Source organism: Balaenoptera acutorostrata, chromosome 15 (genome assembly GCF_949987535.1).
Source record: "Balaenoptera acutorostrata chromosome 15, mBalAcu1.1, whole genome shotgun sequence".
NCBI classification, from domain to species: domain Eukaryota; kingdom Metazoa; phylum Chordata; class Mammalia; order Artiodactyla; family Balaenopteridae; genus Balaenoptera; species Balaenoptera acutorostrata.
Genome location: NC_080078.1, coordinates 2,674,895 through 2,688,244, shown reverse-complemented (window position 1 = coordinate 2,688,244; position 13,350 = coordinate 2,674,895). Strand labels below are relative to the sequence as shown.

Here is a 13,350-nt window from a genome sequence, read left to right as displayed (position 1 = left end):
CAGGCTCTCGAGGTCACGTCAGCTGGGCACACTTGCGCCTGCTCACAGCTGCTGGCCCACAGCTGGGTTCTTTTGCTGACCCATGCTGACCCAGTAGAAAGCAGCCCTTTTTTTCCGGTATGACTTAAATTCTTCCTCTCCCTGCTCCATCCTGCCCAAGACACTGGCCCAAGGTTACTGTGCGTGGCTCACGTCACTGAAAGTTAGGGCAACAGAGCAGTGGCTCTGCCCTCTCCCTCCCTAATGACTCTGCTTCCATTTTACTCAAGCCTCTCTTCCAGGCCAGTCCCACCTCCAAAGTCAATTCCCCCCACTTTCTTTAGGACAGCAATATAGCTCTCTTCCACCCAATCAGTTGTGGAGCCCATATCTGCATATCCAAAAGCTCATTCTTGTTTCTTCTAAAACAAAGAGCCACAAACTCTGTTTCCTTTAGCAACAGTTCAGCAATTTCCTTCAGGAAATGGCAGAGGCCCTGCAATGGCAGCCTTCCCTCTAATCCCTGAGCCACCAATACCTAAAGGTAGAGAAAAATAGACTTCTCCAATGACGAAAATTATACCACATCTTTAGAGGCAAAAGTGGCTATAATCTGTTTTGCTTTTAGTTTGCTTTTTCCCCTGTTTCATCTATCTTCCCTTTCCTCAACCCAGATGTACCTTCTAGCTACCACCCTCCTCCCCTCCACTACCCAACTTCCAGTCTTAATGCCACCCCTGGCAGCACCCACTGCACCCGCCGGGAACCATGATTCCACCGCTGTGTGACCCCCGGAGTCCAGGGCCCTGGTCCCCTCTGTCGTCAGGACACGTGCTCTTCAGTGTTCTCAGGGGCTTCACACCCCACTCCTGCTCTGCGGCCATCCTCTCTCTCTCAAGAGCGTCTCATCCTCTCCCTTTCCATGCCAAGACAGTCCCATCTCTCACCGTTTTCTGCTCGCCCCACCCCCGTATGCAGTCTACACCACCATCTTTTTATTAGTCGTCTCTGAGAGACCTCCCCCCAGTCCTTTCCTCTGGCTCCTCTAGTCCCAGTTCTGAGTTACCTCATCAACTACCTGCTGGGCATATCCTCTCCTCCTCCCTCCTTCCTGTGCTCTGTTGGTCTAGACTACTGTGAGGCTGGTCATCCTTGGTGCGTGCTGCCCCAGCCCAGCCCATGCAGCCGTCACACTGTTTCCCAAAGTGAGCCCTGTGAAACACTGGTCTCGAATGTGCAACAGAAACAGGATTCTGCCTTTGCCCAGGTCCTCCAGAAAGCAGAGCCTGAGGCAAGGATTAAGTGCTGACATTTTATTTGCAAAGTGCAAGCTAGGTCAGAGGACCTGAGGCAAGGAGAGATGTAAAGTGCTGGGTCGCCCCAGAGGCTGTGATGGCACAGACGCAAAGACACACCAGCTCACCTGGCAGACATGGCCAGGTACGTGTGACTTCTCTGAAAAGTTCTCAGGAGAAGCATACCACAGAACAGACTGTGAAGAGACAAAGGACAGGAACTCTACCAGCCCAGCTCCCTCCCAACGCCTATTGATCAAGAGTCACCTCTTGGGAAGCTAACTCCCCCAGGAAGTCCAGGTTGCATCACCCCCACCCCTTGGTCGCCCCATCAGGAACACTGTCATGAAGCATTTTACCCAGGAGTGGAGGGGCAACTGAATCAGAATGCAGCCCAGACAGAGGGCCAGGGGGGGCTGGGGCAGGGAGTGCCTGGCAGAAGACAGAAGGAGGGGGCCAAGGGAAACCAACAAGGTGCTCCTGGCTTGTGTCCCACTCAGGTTTATGGTCCAAGACATTTGAAACGGCACAAAATACATCCTCCATCCAGAAAGTCACAAAGCATATTGAAGGCACTAAGCAATCTTATAATAAAGACCTGCTTATTTCCCACACTTAATTAAAGCACAGAACCCTTTTTTCCTCACAACACTCCAAACTACGTTCAAAAAACATCCTTTGGAAAAATTATTCAAATCAATTTACTTTACTTGCTCTATAAAATTTAGGAACTTCTCCACCATCAACCACTTCAGACCACCATTTGGTTCCTCCCGGGATGGTGAAGGGTGGCTGGTATCTGACCCCAAACCAGGGTTCCAGCCTGTTACTTAATAGACGGCTGGCATTTAACCTTCACTACAACCAGACTAGACTTCCCAGGGCTCCACAGGCCCCATGCTTTCCTCTGTCCCTAACAGCCCCTCCACCGGAAATGCCTGCCCCACCTTCTATCTACTGCTGAATAAATGTGCTGTCCCAGACGCCACCTTCTCTGTGCCATTTCCTCTGATCTTGCAGGTAGATGTGGCCTTCCTACCTGTGCCTTCCTCTGCACACCATACCTCTCAGAGGGCACTGAGGACTCTCCGCCTCTCATTTTAGTACTTGTTTTATTTCCCCTTTCAAAGTGTAGAGGTTCAAGGGACAGAGAATGGTTGTATGTTATTCATTTCTGTATCTTAAGGAGACCCCCAAGTGGAGGGTCTTGCACATAATAGCGACTCAGTGAATGAATCAGAAAGAAGTGTCATGATCTGGATAGAAACAACCTCTCAAAGACAAATACAGAGGTGGATTCCAGTGTTTTAAGCTCCTCGCATACTTCTAGCCAGGGATTGCCGACTCTCCTTGTGTTTTAAAACTGTTCTAAACAGAATCTTATTTCAAGGTAAATAAAATATCCTTTATGAATCAGTCGCCTTTAAGAGCAATTTGGAGCAAGAAGAGGAAAGTTTCTAAATGGTAACATAATGAACTGAAAATTTGTTTACTGAGAAAGCAGTTTACTCCTCGAAAGACGGAGACTGTTATTTTAGAGCAAGAACTGCCAGATTTACACACCCTCAAGCATAAGTGATAATCCTCATTAGACTGAGAACTATAAACAAGGTCATGCTGATGTAGGGCCCACATGGCTACGGCCAGGGCCTAAATGGAAGAAACAACCAGAGGCTTGGAGAACGTATACACCCATTTGTCCACAGTCTCCAATTTGAGTTTCTTTATCAAAATGCTTTTGATCCCCCACTCCCACCCGCACGCCCTCCTTAGGCCTGAGTAACAGAAGCGGGGCCTCGGAGTACAGTCTCCCTCAGGCTCCTGGATTCCTGAACGCACACCCACTACCCACGCAAGTCCCTTATTACCTGCCACGACCTGCCATGTGTGTCTTCCTCCCCAGCGCGGCGGAGGTCCTGGATAATAAAGTCCTTGCCACGCTCAGGCCACAGAGCTAAATAAGAAAGAGGACGCTGGGAAAACGGGAGGGAGGGGTGGGCTGGGCACGGCTAAAGGCCTACGAGAGACGGAAGGGACTCTGCTTCCTTCACGGCACAATCAGAACAACGACCAGAACGGAAGGACCAGCCTTGAGACTACTTTCATACAGCCTCCCTTCTAGCAGAAAAGAATGCAAACTACAGGGAAAGAAAACAAGATGAAATCAAGAAAAAGGGAGGGGAAGGAGAAGAAAGGCACCTCACCACCTCCCGGGTCGGTGTAAGGTGAGTCAAAAGGATCCATCTGACCACTTCTCTTGCTCTTTCGTCCTCTGATCATTTCTCTATAGCCTGAGATTTCCTTTAAACTGAATTAATCAAGGCACTCACTGCAAGCCTCTTTGTTGTATGGACATATTAGGGGTTGCCTGGGAACACGGAAAATGAGGAAATTATCGACTCTGCCCTCAAGAAGCTTGTAACATGATTGTGGGACGATACAACCAAATGAAAATTTAACGTGAGCCAGGTCTCTCATTAGTAAAATAGGGAACGCTTTCCTTGCTGCTGCAAGAATGAAATGCTCAGTTTACTTCAATTTAACTTAACAGACATGGAAAGCTCTTAGCACGGGGTCTGCCACAGAGAGAGATCAGTAAATAGCAGGAAAATGAAAGACTTCCATGGGGGTTACGCAGAGGGACGGAAACCTCCAAGAGGACCTGGTGCACAGAAGGTTACACTTGAGGCGCGAGTGGCTGCAGTGTGGGAGCCGGGAGAGCATGAAGGACCCTACCCCGCACGCCAACCCCCAGGAGCCCGAGGGACCGCGCCGTGCCTCAGTGAAGAGCTCTGCAGTCAGACAGCCTGGATCAGGCTGACACCAGGACCTGCTGGTCGGGGACCCTGGGCTGGGCACCCTTCTCTCCCAGCCTCCTTCTCCTTGTCTGTAAAATGTGCAAGTAACAGCACCAGCCTTGGAGCTCTGTTATTACTGCCGTGATTGCTACTAGGACTAGATGATGATTTGCAGAGAAGCGTAAGGAAAGCAAATGCCAAGCCGGTCTGTGGGTGTTGCAGAGGATCTAGGATTCCAGACGCAGAAGCCTCTGGACTTGGTATGGAACGGGCTCGGGGCGGGTGAAACCCTCCCGCACAGCCAGTCTCCGGGGACACTGACATGCGGCCCCGTCTCTGAGGCGCACTGGACACGAGGACTCAAGTCAGGAGGTGGCTACAGAGGCACCAAGGGAAGACGAGGAAGTCTGTCCGCAGCGGGCACGTGCAGACAGATGCACACCAAGTCTACCCTCTGCTCAGATGCCCACCAGCCACCTGGGCAATTCATGTGCCCTTCCCCAGAGGCAGGTTTAGACAGTTCCAACAAACAGCAGCTGACTTCAGCTTTGCAGATCCTATGTATATAACTTAAGTACACACCTTCCACCTGAATCAAGGAAGCATCAGGAACAAAATGTAAAGCTCTAGTTTCCGGGGCAATAAAAAAACAGTTTTTAGTTTGTTCACATGGGCTTAAAGCAGACAAAACACAGCCACATGCATGACCGTGCATAATTCACACAGGTATAAGTAACGTCTCCTACACTGGAGAAAACTAGTAGAATTGATTATGACTTGCTCTTTTCTAGCAAGTTAAAAGATACTGACTGCTTTACTACAGTGCAACCCTAGTATCCAAGTAAAGAAGTTATTTGCTGGATAGCTGAGGGCATGGTATCCATTAACTGGATCAGTTCCCTCAAAGGCCACCATATTAAGACACCAGGGATCTCCCGTTGTCACCACTGCCACCCGGCTGCCCAGTGGGGATCCTCTGCTCGATGTTTTCTGTGTTGCTCACTGGTCCCCCAAGGAGGATGCAGGCTTTCTCTAACCAGGCAACATGCTGCCTACCTGCTCCAGATGCCCCCAGCTAGCTCAGAGTCAGACCCAGGTGTCTGGTGTAATTTCAGAAGCCCTCACCTGGGGCAGGACACCACCTACTCTGTAAACAGTGGTGACCCCAAGAGACCTACCTACTTGGGGATGATGGACATAAAAGAGAAGTCTGAATAGCGCAGCATTACCGTTCTACATTATTCACAATGATCCGTGAGCGATCCAAAGCACAACTGGTTTGATAAAAAATTTTGCTGAGAGTTGGAAATGGTAGGGTACCTGTCTCTAATTACAATTTTAACTCTCTTCTTAAATGTAAAGTCAGATTTGTGATTTTCCTCATTTTTCCCTTTCTTGTTTCTTTACCTTTGAACATAATCCAGGTAAACAAACACATTCATAAGAGGAGCAGGAACACTGAATCACTGCTGACCTGGGTCACATGGGGTGCAACTGAGCAGAGATGAAAGGCTTCATCTCCTATTTCTCTTGGCTATTCACAGGCCTAGCTCTGGAGCTTGCACCTTTAATAAAAAATAAGTAATAGATTTACAGCCTCCTGGTTTGTAACAAGACAAATGCTATTGTGTTTTGGGTTTCAATGATACATGATAGACTGGGAAGTTTGTTTTTAATTCATTCCCGTAACTTTAAAGAACAAAGAAAGCTTGATGGGTTTGAATGCTATTAATAAGCTGATCCCCCAAATTTTCTCTAAACAGAGTTATTGCCTTTACTAAGACGGTCCCTTTGAAGCTCCTACTTAATGGAATGTTATTGTTTCTCTCTAGATTTTTCTTGATCTTGAAATATCAAAAGCCAGCTGAAGCCACTATTTATAGCCTATGTGGTGCTTTTTTTTCCTCCAGAAAATGTATAAATGTATTCTTTTAGCTTAAATAAACATATTAAATGAGATGTTGCTATGGACTAAATGTTTCTGTCCCCTCAAAATTCGTATGTTGAAGTCCTAACCCCCAACGCAATGGCATTTGGGGATGAGGCCTTCGGGAGGTAATTACGATTAGATTAAGTCGTGAGAGTGGAGTCCTCGTGAGAGACAGCTGAGAGCCTGTGCTTTCTCTACTCTCTCTCCTTCCCCACCATGTGAGGACACAGCAAGAAGGTGACCGTCTGCAAGCCAGGAAGAGAACTCTCACTGGGAACCATACTGGCCAGAAAATTGATCTTGGATTTCGAGCCTCCAAAACTGTGAGAAATTTGTTGTTTAAGCCTCCCAATCTATGGTATTGTGTCATGGAGCTAGAGCTAAGACAAATGTCAATCCAAACTTAAGGATTTGTCTTCTGAGAGGCAAAGGGGCGTTCTTTGGGCTCCTCATGAATGTAAAGCAGTGATAATTCAAACAACCTGGAGGGGGCTGGAGGAGCAACTCAGAAAATTGCCCTCCTGCACTTTGAGATGCCAAGTGGCTCCAACACGACAGCTCACACTCAGACGTTTTCTATAATCCAGAGAAAGTGCCTTTCACATTATTAGTGAGCCTGATAACTGCTTCTTTTCTCAATCCTAGAAGTCTAACTTATTCATCTCAGTAGACTTTCTTTCCAGCTTTCTTTCACCTTTTGTCACATGTTCCTTCGTTATTCCTTTATTTGGTTTAGTAATTGGTTTGCTTCGTAACTTTAAGTGAAATGTCTTCCTCCTGATTTTCATGAAACCAGGCAGTACTGTGTTGCACTAACTACTTTATAAGCTGCTTTAGCTGCGTGGAATGTGTGCGTGGAGGGAGATGGTACGGAGGGCAATGGAGGTCGCGCTTTGCAAATGGTAGGACCCTGAAGCCAGCGCTGGTGAGGGTCAAGGCTGCAGGGAGGAGGCCGGGAACCTTCCCAGGTTCATCTACTCTCAGCAACAGCACACTGGCCCCACCGGTTCCTTAAACCCAGGTTCTGGCAACAGTTCACGGCAGAAATTCACAAACCAGGTCAATTCAGGGACCACAGAGTCTGCTTTGGAAGGACCGCTGAGCCCTCACTGTGAAGCCAAGTCTGTCCACTCTTCAACGTAAACTATTAGGAATCCTGCAACACACCCTATCTTCAGAGCACCAACTCCGCAAAGAATGGCACCTAAAATACAACCTGTCTTTAGTAAATATTCAATAAATGCATGTAGAATTGATGAAGCCATCAGGAAAAAAAAAAAAAAGATAAAAAACGCAGCGTCTAGGTTTGACCTGGTCACACATTCAGGTTTCTTCTCCTTTCCTTTCTCTCTTCTCTGTCTCTCTTTTTCTCCTTAATGAGCACGGGGGCAAATGGGAGGAACTGCAGGGGCTTGACGGGTGCCTGGCCGCCTTAGAGAAACGGAAGAGCAGAGATCACAGTGCCCGTGGCCGCAGCAACCACAGGCAGCTGCGTTCCCAGAGAGCCCTTGGTTTTTGGTTTAGCTTTGGCCCTAAGCAAATCGTGATAACGCACCATCCCCTGGGGAGAGGAGCACTTGATTATTGTTCTTCCTATTCAAAGGCTGGCTTTGGAGGAAGCGCTCATTCACCAGGTGCTGGGTGGGACTGAAAGACGCCCTGTGACTGCACCTCTTCCGTTCTGCCGTGGACAGCTGATCTTCTGTTGTCCAGTGACACTGGCTCCCTAATGCCAGTTCTTCCCTGGACCCTCGAGCAAACAGATCCACCCCATTCCCCACTGCCGAAGACTATACAGAAGCCCAGGACCGGCCCACCCGAGAAGGGCCCTCTGCTCAGCCTCTTCTGAGTCTGACTCTCCCACTGTCCACACCTCTGTGGGACAATGTGCACGCTTCTGCCCCTCCTGGTCACCGCTGCTCAGTGTCGGCCCCTGGCCCAGTTCCAGCCCTAGTTCTGCCACTGCCTCTGGTTCTGCAGCAGCTCTTCCACCAGCCCAAACCATTCTCCACCTTGAGACCAGAGAAGTTTTTCTAAGTATTTTGTCAGATCCCAGCAATATTTAATCTATAGCTCCCGCACTGCTCTGGGATAAAGTGCAGGCTCCTTCAGAGCAAGCTAGAGGCACTGCCCGCGCAGGGCCCGCCTGGCCCCTGACCTGGGCTGCACACGAGTTCCGGGGTGCTCTGTGCTCCCCCTCACTTCTGGGTGGTCACGCTGGATGCTGCCTCCGCTGGAACAGTGCTCCCCTCACCTCCTCCCCTCACCAACTGCTACCCACCTTCCAGCTGAAACACCCCTTCCAGTGGGAATTCTCCCCGTACCCCCTTCAGGAGAACACACGCCAAACGGCACCGTGTATTTTGCCACCATCACACATGCTGTTCAGCCCGTGCACTCGTCTGAATCCCCCACAGAACTACAAGTTCTATGGGGGCAATAAGTTGGTCTGTCTAGTTCGCAATGAAATCCTCTTTACCTGGGACCGTGCCTATCACATAACAGGCACTCGATAAGCAGCCATTAATGAATGGCTGTCTCTCTTCACTGAAGAATATTCATCAGAATAAAAAATAATAATAACAGAATAATAATAAGAGCCACCATTTATTGAGCTGTGAGGCAATGTGCTAGGCCCTTTTATATGTGTGTCTCATTTAATCTGTGCTCTTTCTGGCACATTCCAGCTGTCTCCCCTATGCTCATTCAGTGGTCCATGCACCTTATAGAGCATAGGGAGACATTACTCCAGTCCGGTCAGACCTGATGTCTACACCAAGCCCAGGTCTTGATGCCCACCCACTATGCCCATAATCTTGCCCTCTGAGGGTCTAGAGGATCCTAATCCCAAATAAGCTCCACATCCTCTCCAATGAGGCATTTTTGCCCACGACTGTCAGTAAAAAAACTTCTTTACAAAAATACATGAAATACCATTAAACAATAAACAGAAACTTTTTTTTTTAAATCTGTGTTCAGCTCTATTGTTTTTTTTTAAATTTATTTTTATTTATTTATTTATTTATTTATTTATTTATGGCTGTGTTGGGTCCTCGTTTCTGCGCGAGGGCTTTCTCTAGCTGCGGCAAGTGGAGGCCACTCTTCATCATGGTGCGCGGGCCTCTCACTATCGCGGCCTCTCCCGCCGCGGAGCACAGGCTCCAGACACGCAGGCTCAGCAATTGTGGCTCACGGGCCCAGTCGCTCCGCGGCATGTGGGATCTTCCCAGACCAGGGCTCGAACCCGTGTCCCCTGCATTGGCAGGCAGATTCTCAACCACTGCGCCACCAGGGAAGCCCCAGAAACTTCTTTAAATTGGAGTCAGGAGACCATAAGGGAGAGCTGCCACACCTTACTACTCTACATCAGTTGTAGAAACAACAGGAAGAGATGTACATTTGCATCTCCAACAGAAAGAAGGTTATTACCTTACCACTCAGCAAGAGGAAGGAAGCATTTCTCCCTGCCCAGCAACAGCCCAGCCAATGAGAGACTGTCACAACTCAGCCAATGAAAATTCCCAGTTTCCTCCAATTCCGCCTTTTTGTTTGTAACAGCCCCTCCCAACTCCCCCTTCTCCTCTATAAAAGACTGTTCCTCTCCTTTGTCTCTGGAATTGCCTGTGCTTCCCCAGAGATCACATGTCCTCGATTGCAATTCTTTGCTGTTTCTGAATGAACCCATTTTGCTGGTAAAAATAAGTGGCTGTTTTAGGTCAACAAGTTCTAGCAAAGGAATAGAAAAAAGCAAGAATGAAAGTTACTTGAAACTAGAAAGTACTGACTTATTAGTCCTATTATCCACAGTATTTTGAACATAGTAAGTACCTAGTAAATGGTTGTTGAATTGAATAAAAAAAAATTAGTCACTTCTTGCTGATCTAAAGGTTTAGTTTAATGGGTCGAGTGCCCTTTCTTTGATGGTTAGGCATTGGTAGCTAGCCAGTAAATCCTATGTACTTAGATGTTCAACAAGTAGATTTTGAAGATTTTCCTAATAGAATAGCAAGGGAATTACTTGGGTAAGAGGAGGGAATAATAGGATGAGAAGAGAGAATGATGACTTTTTAAGGGCTAGGTAGAGGTTTACCGATTAGCTTTAAAAAACACAGACAGCAGATTTAACTTAACATTAAGAAAACAGGTCAATTTACACTTCCTCATAACTCATGCTGGAATTGCTTGTCCAAGCTAAAAATTTGGCCCTTTTCTCTGACTACCAAGAATGCTGTATTCAGTGAGCTCCGTACACTCCTCAAAGCTGATTTTAAAAAGGGGTCTTAATGAGCTAATACTTTTTAAAAGATGTGAATTTGGGAATTCCCTTATAACAAACTCTAAAACAAAAAGCTACTTCATTAACAGCAAAGATAGCCTATAATAAGAACAATACCATCAAAACCAATATTTTGTAGATCAGTAATATAAAATATCTAAAATAAGTTTATATATCTCTCTATATATAGAGACAGAGAGATAAAGATGCTCCAGAAATTACTTTTAAGTAAATAATCAACTTCAATAATCCAACTCTAAATTAAATTGCATAACATAGAATACTTAACTGGAATTTTTAAAATAAATATTTCAATGGGAAGATCCTAATTTCATTAAATAAATATATTTGAGAAAAATATATTAGCTCCCTGGGGAAATGTAAAACAAATGAGTGTACTGTAAGTACAAATATCTCAGTACATATTCTGACAGAGAAATTCATACTACAGATGGTAAACACATAAATCACCATAGATTAAAGAAGCATGAAAGAAAAGCAAGCAAACTGCGATTATAATGAATTCCAACTATTTATGTATTAACAAAAATCACTGAACAAAATAAAGAACATTAATTTGTGTTAAAACACAGCACTTTGTGGAGCAAAGCTTTAAATGCCTTTAGGGACCCACTGACGCAGTAAATCACACCGCTCTCACATGCCACAGCACGCCATGCTGCAGGATACGGCCAGGCCACTGCCATCTGTGACTGTGACATAAGTTAATGACCATGTTGTTATAAATAAAACCATCATTAGAAAACAAGAACTATCCCCAGATAAGAGACAATTTGAGAGATCCTCACGAGAGCGATGGATTAAATGGGAATCCTCACCATCCAGTGAGAGGCAGAGAGTAGTCTGGGGAAACGGAACCATTAATTAAGTGATACTGGGGGAAAAACAAAACAAAACAGGGAAGAAGCAGCCTAAGGCTTCTCCCAAACCAACTGGATGCTAGTGCTACACAGAAAATGAAGAGCCAATGGTTTCCGTCCCCACCTCTCTCAAATGATGGAGCTGTTGTCCATGATTTAGAATTGTGAAGAAGACAGTGATAAGAAAATAACAGTCCTAAGGCCGAAGGCAGAGAAGGACTCTGAGCCCCAAGGAGGCAGCAGCAAAGGAAGATGGTGGCATACCGCACATAAGACGCACAAGGGGACACAGTCCCACTGAAACAGTAAACCAAGAGTCAACCGTATGGCACAAAGAACAGAACAGACCCTAACAAGTCTAAGGCGAAACTGTTCCTCCGAAAATAACAACTTTGTAATGCATGCTGACAGAGTGAAAATTTCCTTCCGTAAGTGCAAAGCAGAGGCCAATGATCCCTGGGTGCACAGGCACCCTGGCCTCTCTGGCAGAGGATCTCCGAGAACTGCCGGGCCTGAGAGACCATCCAGTGAAGAGCCCTCACTCCTCATCCTGGCTCCTGTGTCAGGGGGACCTCACTGCCCACGTGGAGGGAGGCTGCACTGGATGCCCTTGGGACCCTTCACGAGGCTGTACAAGGGCGCCACCGAGACACTGCTCACTAAAAGCCTCCGTGTCCTCCGCTTCCAACTTCTCAAGAAACACAGCCTCGGGTCCTAGCATCCTGAGTATCTGTGCTTCTTTGAAACAAAGAACTTGCTTTATCTGATGAGCCTTGGGAACCACGCAACTGGCTAGGATTCCCTTTTCCTGTTGGCTGCAACACAGCATATCACTAAAATCAGGCACAGTCATGGCGAACGACCCAGGCTCTTCGTGCGGGCTCTGCGCGCGCTTCTGTCAGCCTCACATCTGGGTCTAGTTTGAGGGCCTACTTTTCTTTTTCCTTGTTCGTCTTCACTTCTAACTGATACATTTGTTTTTGTACTCTCTGTATCCTTTTCACCAACTTTAAATGCATTTTAGAACTAAACAAGATATAAATTTTAAATGAGTAAATAAGTACAAAAAATACAAACATTAATTTTTCCAGTAAGAAAATTAAGGTCTAAAGAACTGCCAACAGTAATGTGTACTAGAAAAAACATATGCCATGCTAAAATATTCAGTAATAAATTAGAGAAGGTAAACTGTTTGTATAGTGAAAAAAGATAATAAATCAATTTGTCTATAATTTCTTTTATATAAATTTATTTACTTATTTATTTATTTATGGCTGAGTTGGGTCTTTGTTGCTGTGTGCGGGCTTTCTCCAGTTGCGGTGAGCAGGGGCTACTCTTTGTTGCGGTGCACAGGGTTCTCATTGCGGTGGCTTCTCTTGTTGCGGAGCACGGGCTCTAGAGCACAGCCTCAGTAGTTTTGGCTCGTGGGCTCACTAGTTGTGGCTCGCGGGCACTAGAGCGCAGGCTCAGTAGTTGTGGCGCACGGGCTTAGTTGCTCCGCGGCATGTGGGATCTTCCCGCACCAGGGCTCGAACCCGTGTCCCCTGCATTGGCAGGCGGATTCTCAACCACTGCGCCACCAGGGAAGCCCTGTCTATAATTTCTTTGGGAAAATATTTTCTATTTTATTAACAACATAAAATGGATATATGCTCCTATGTAGGAGCAAAACCTGTTGGAATATGGTGTTTGAAGGGACATGGTGACCAACAGTACGCATCAAAGACACTCCAAGATGAGGTAAATTTAGGAAAAAGTCATTTCATATCAGGGAGCCTGCCAAAGGCCATATCCATATGTCACCAGAGGTGGGGTCATAAATCATAAAGGCTCTGTCTGCCAAGGGTCTGCTCTTTGTCATAAACTGTCGGTGCAAATCATTTCTGAGGTCCTTTGGAATGTGGTAATGAATAACCTTGGCGGACGTGCTGAATATTTACCAGAAAGAAGTCCAAAGGATACCAAGGGGGAAGGTCAAAATTCAATTCAACAAAAACTCCTTGAATGTTCACCACTTCAGGGAATCAGTGATGAACCACCCATAGTCCCTGACCAGAAGAATCTGAAGTCTAGTGAGGGAAAAAAAATATGCACACTACATGCAAAGAAGAATGGTGATTATCGCTTTAACAGAGGTACAAAGAGTTATGGAAGCACCACGAAGGAATGCACTTCCTTCTGGAAAGAAGCC

General features: G+C 46.5%; 1 protein-coding gene across 8 annotated transcripts in view; it reads right to left on the bottom strand.

Annotated features, from left to right (window-relative positions):
* SDK1 (sidekick cell adhesion molecule 1) overlaps positions 1-13,350 on the bottom strand; it is an 838,709-nt gene that overhangs the window by 558,587 nt on the left and 266,772 nt on the right. The gene's annotated exons all lie outside the window — the stretch shown is intronic.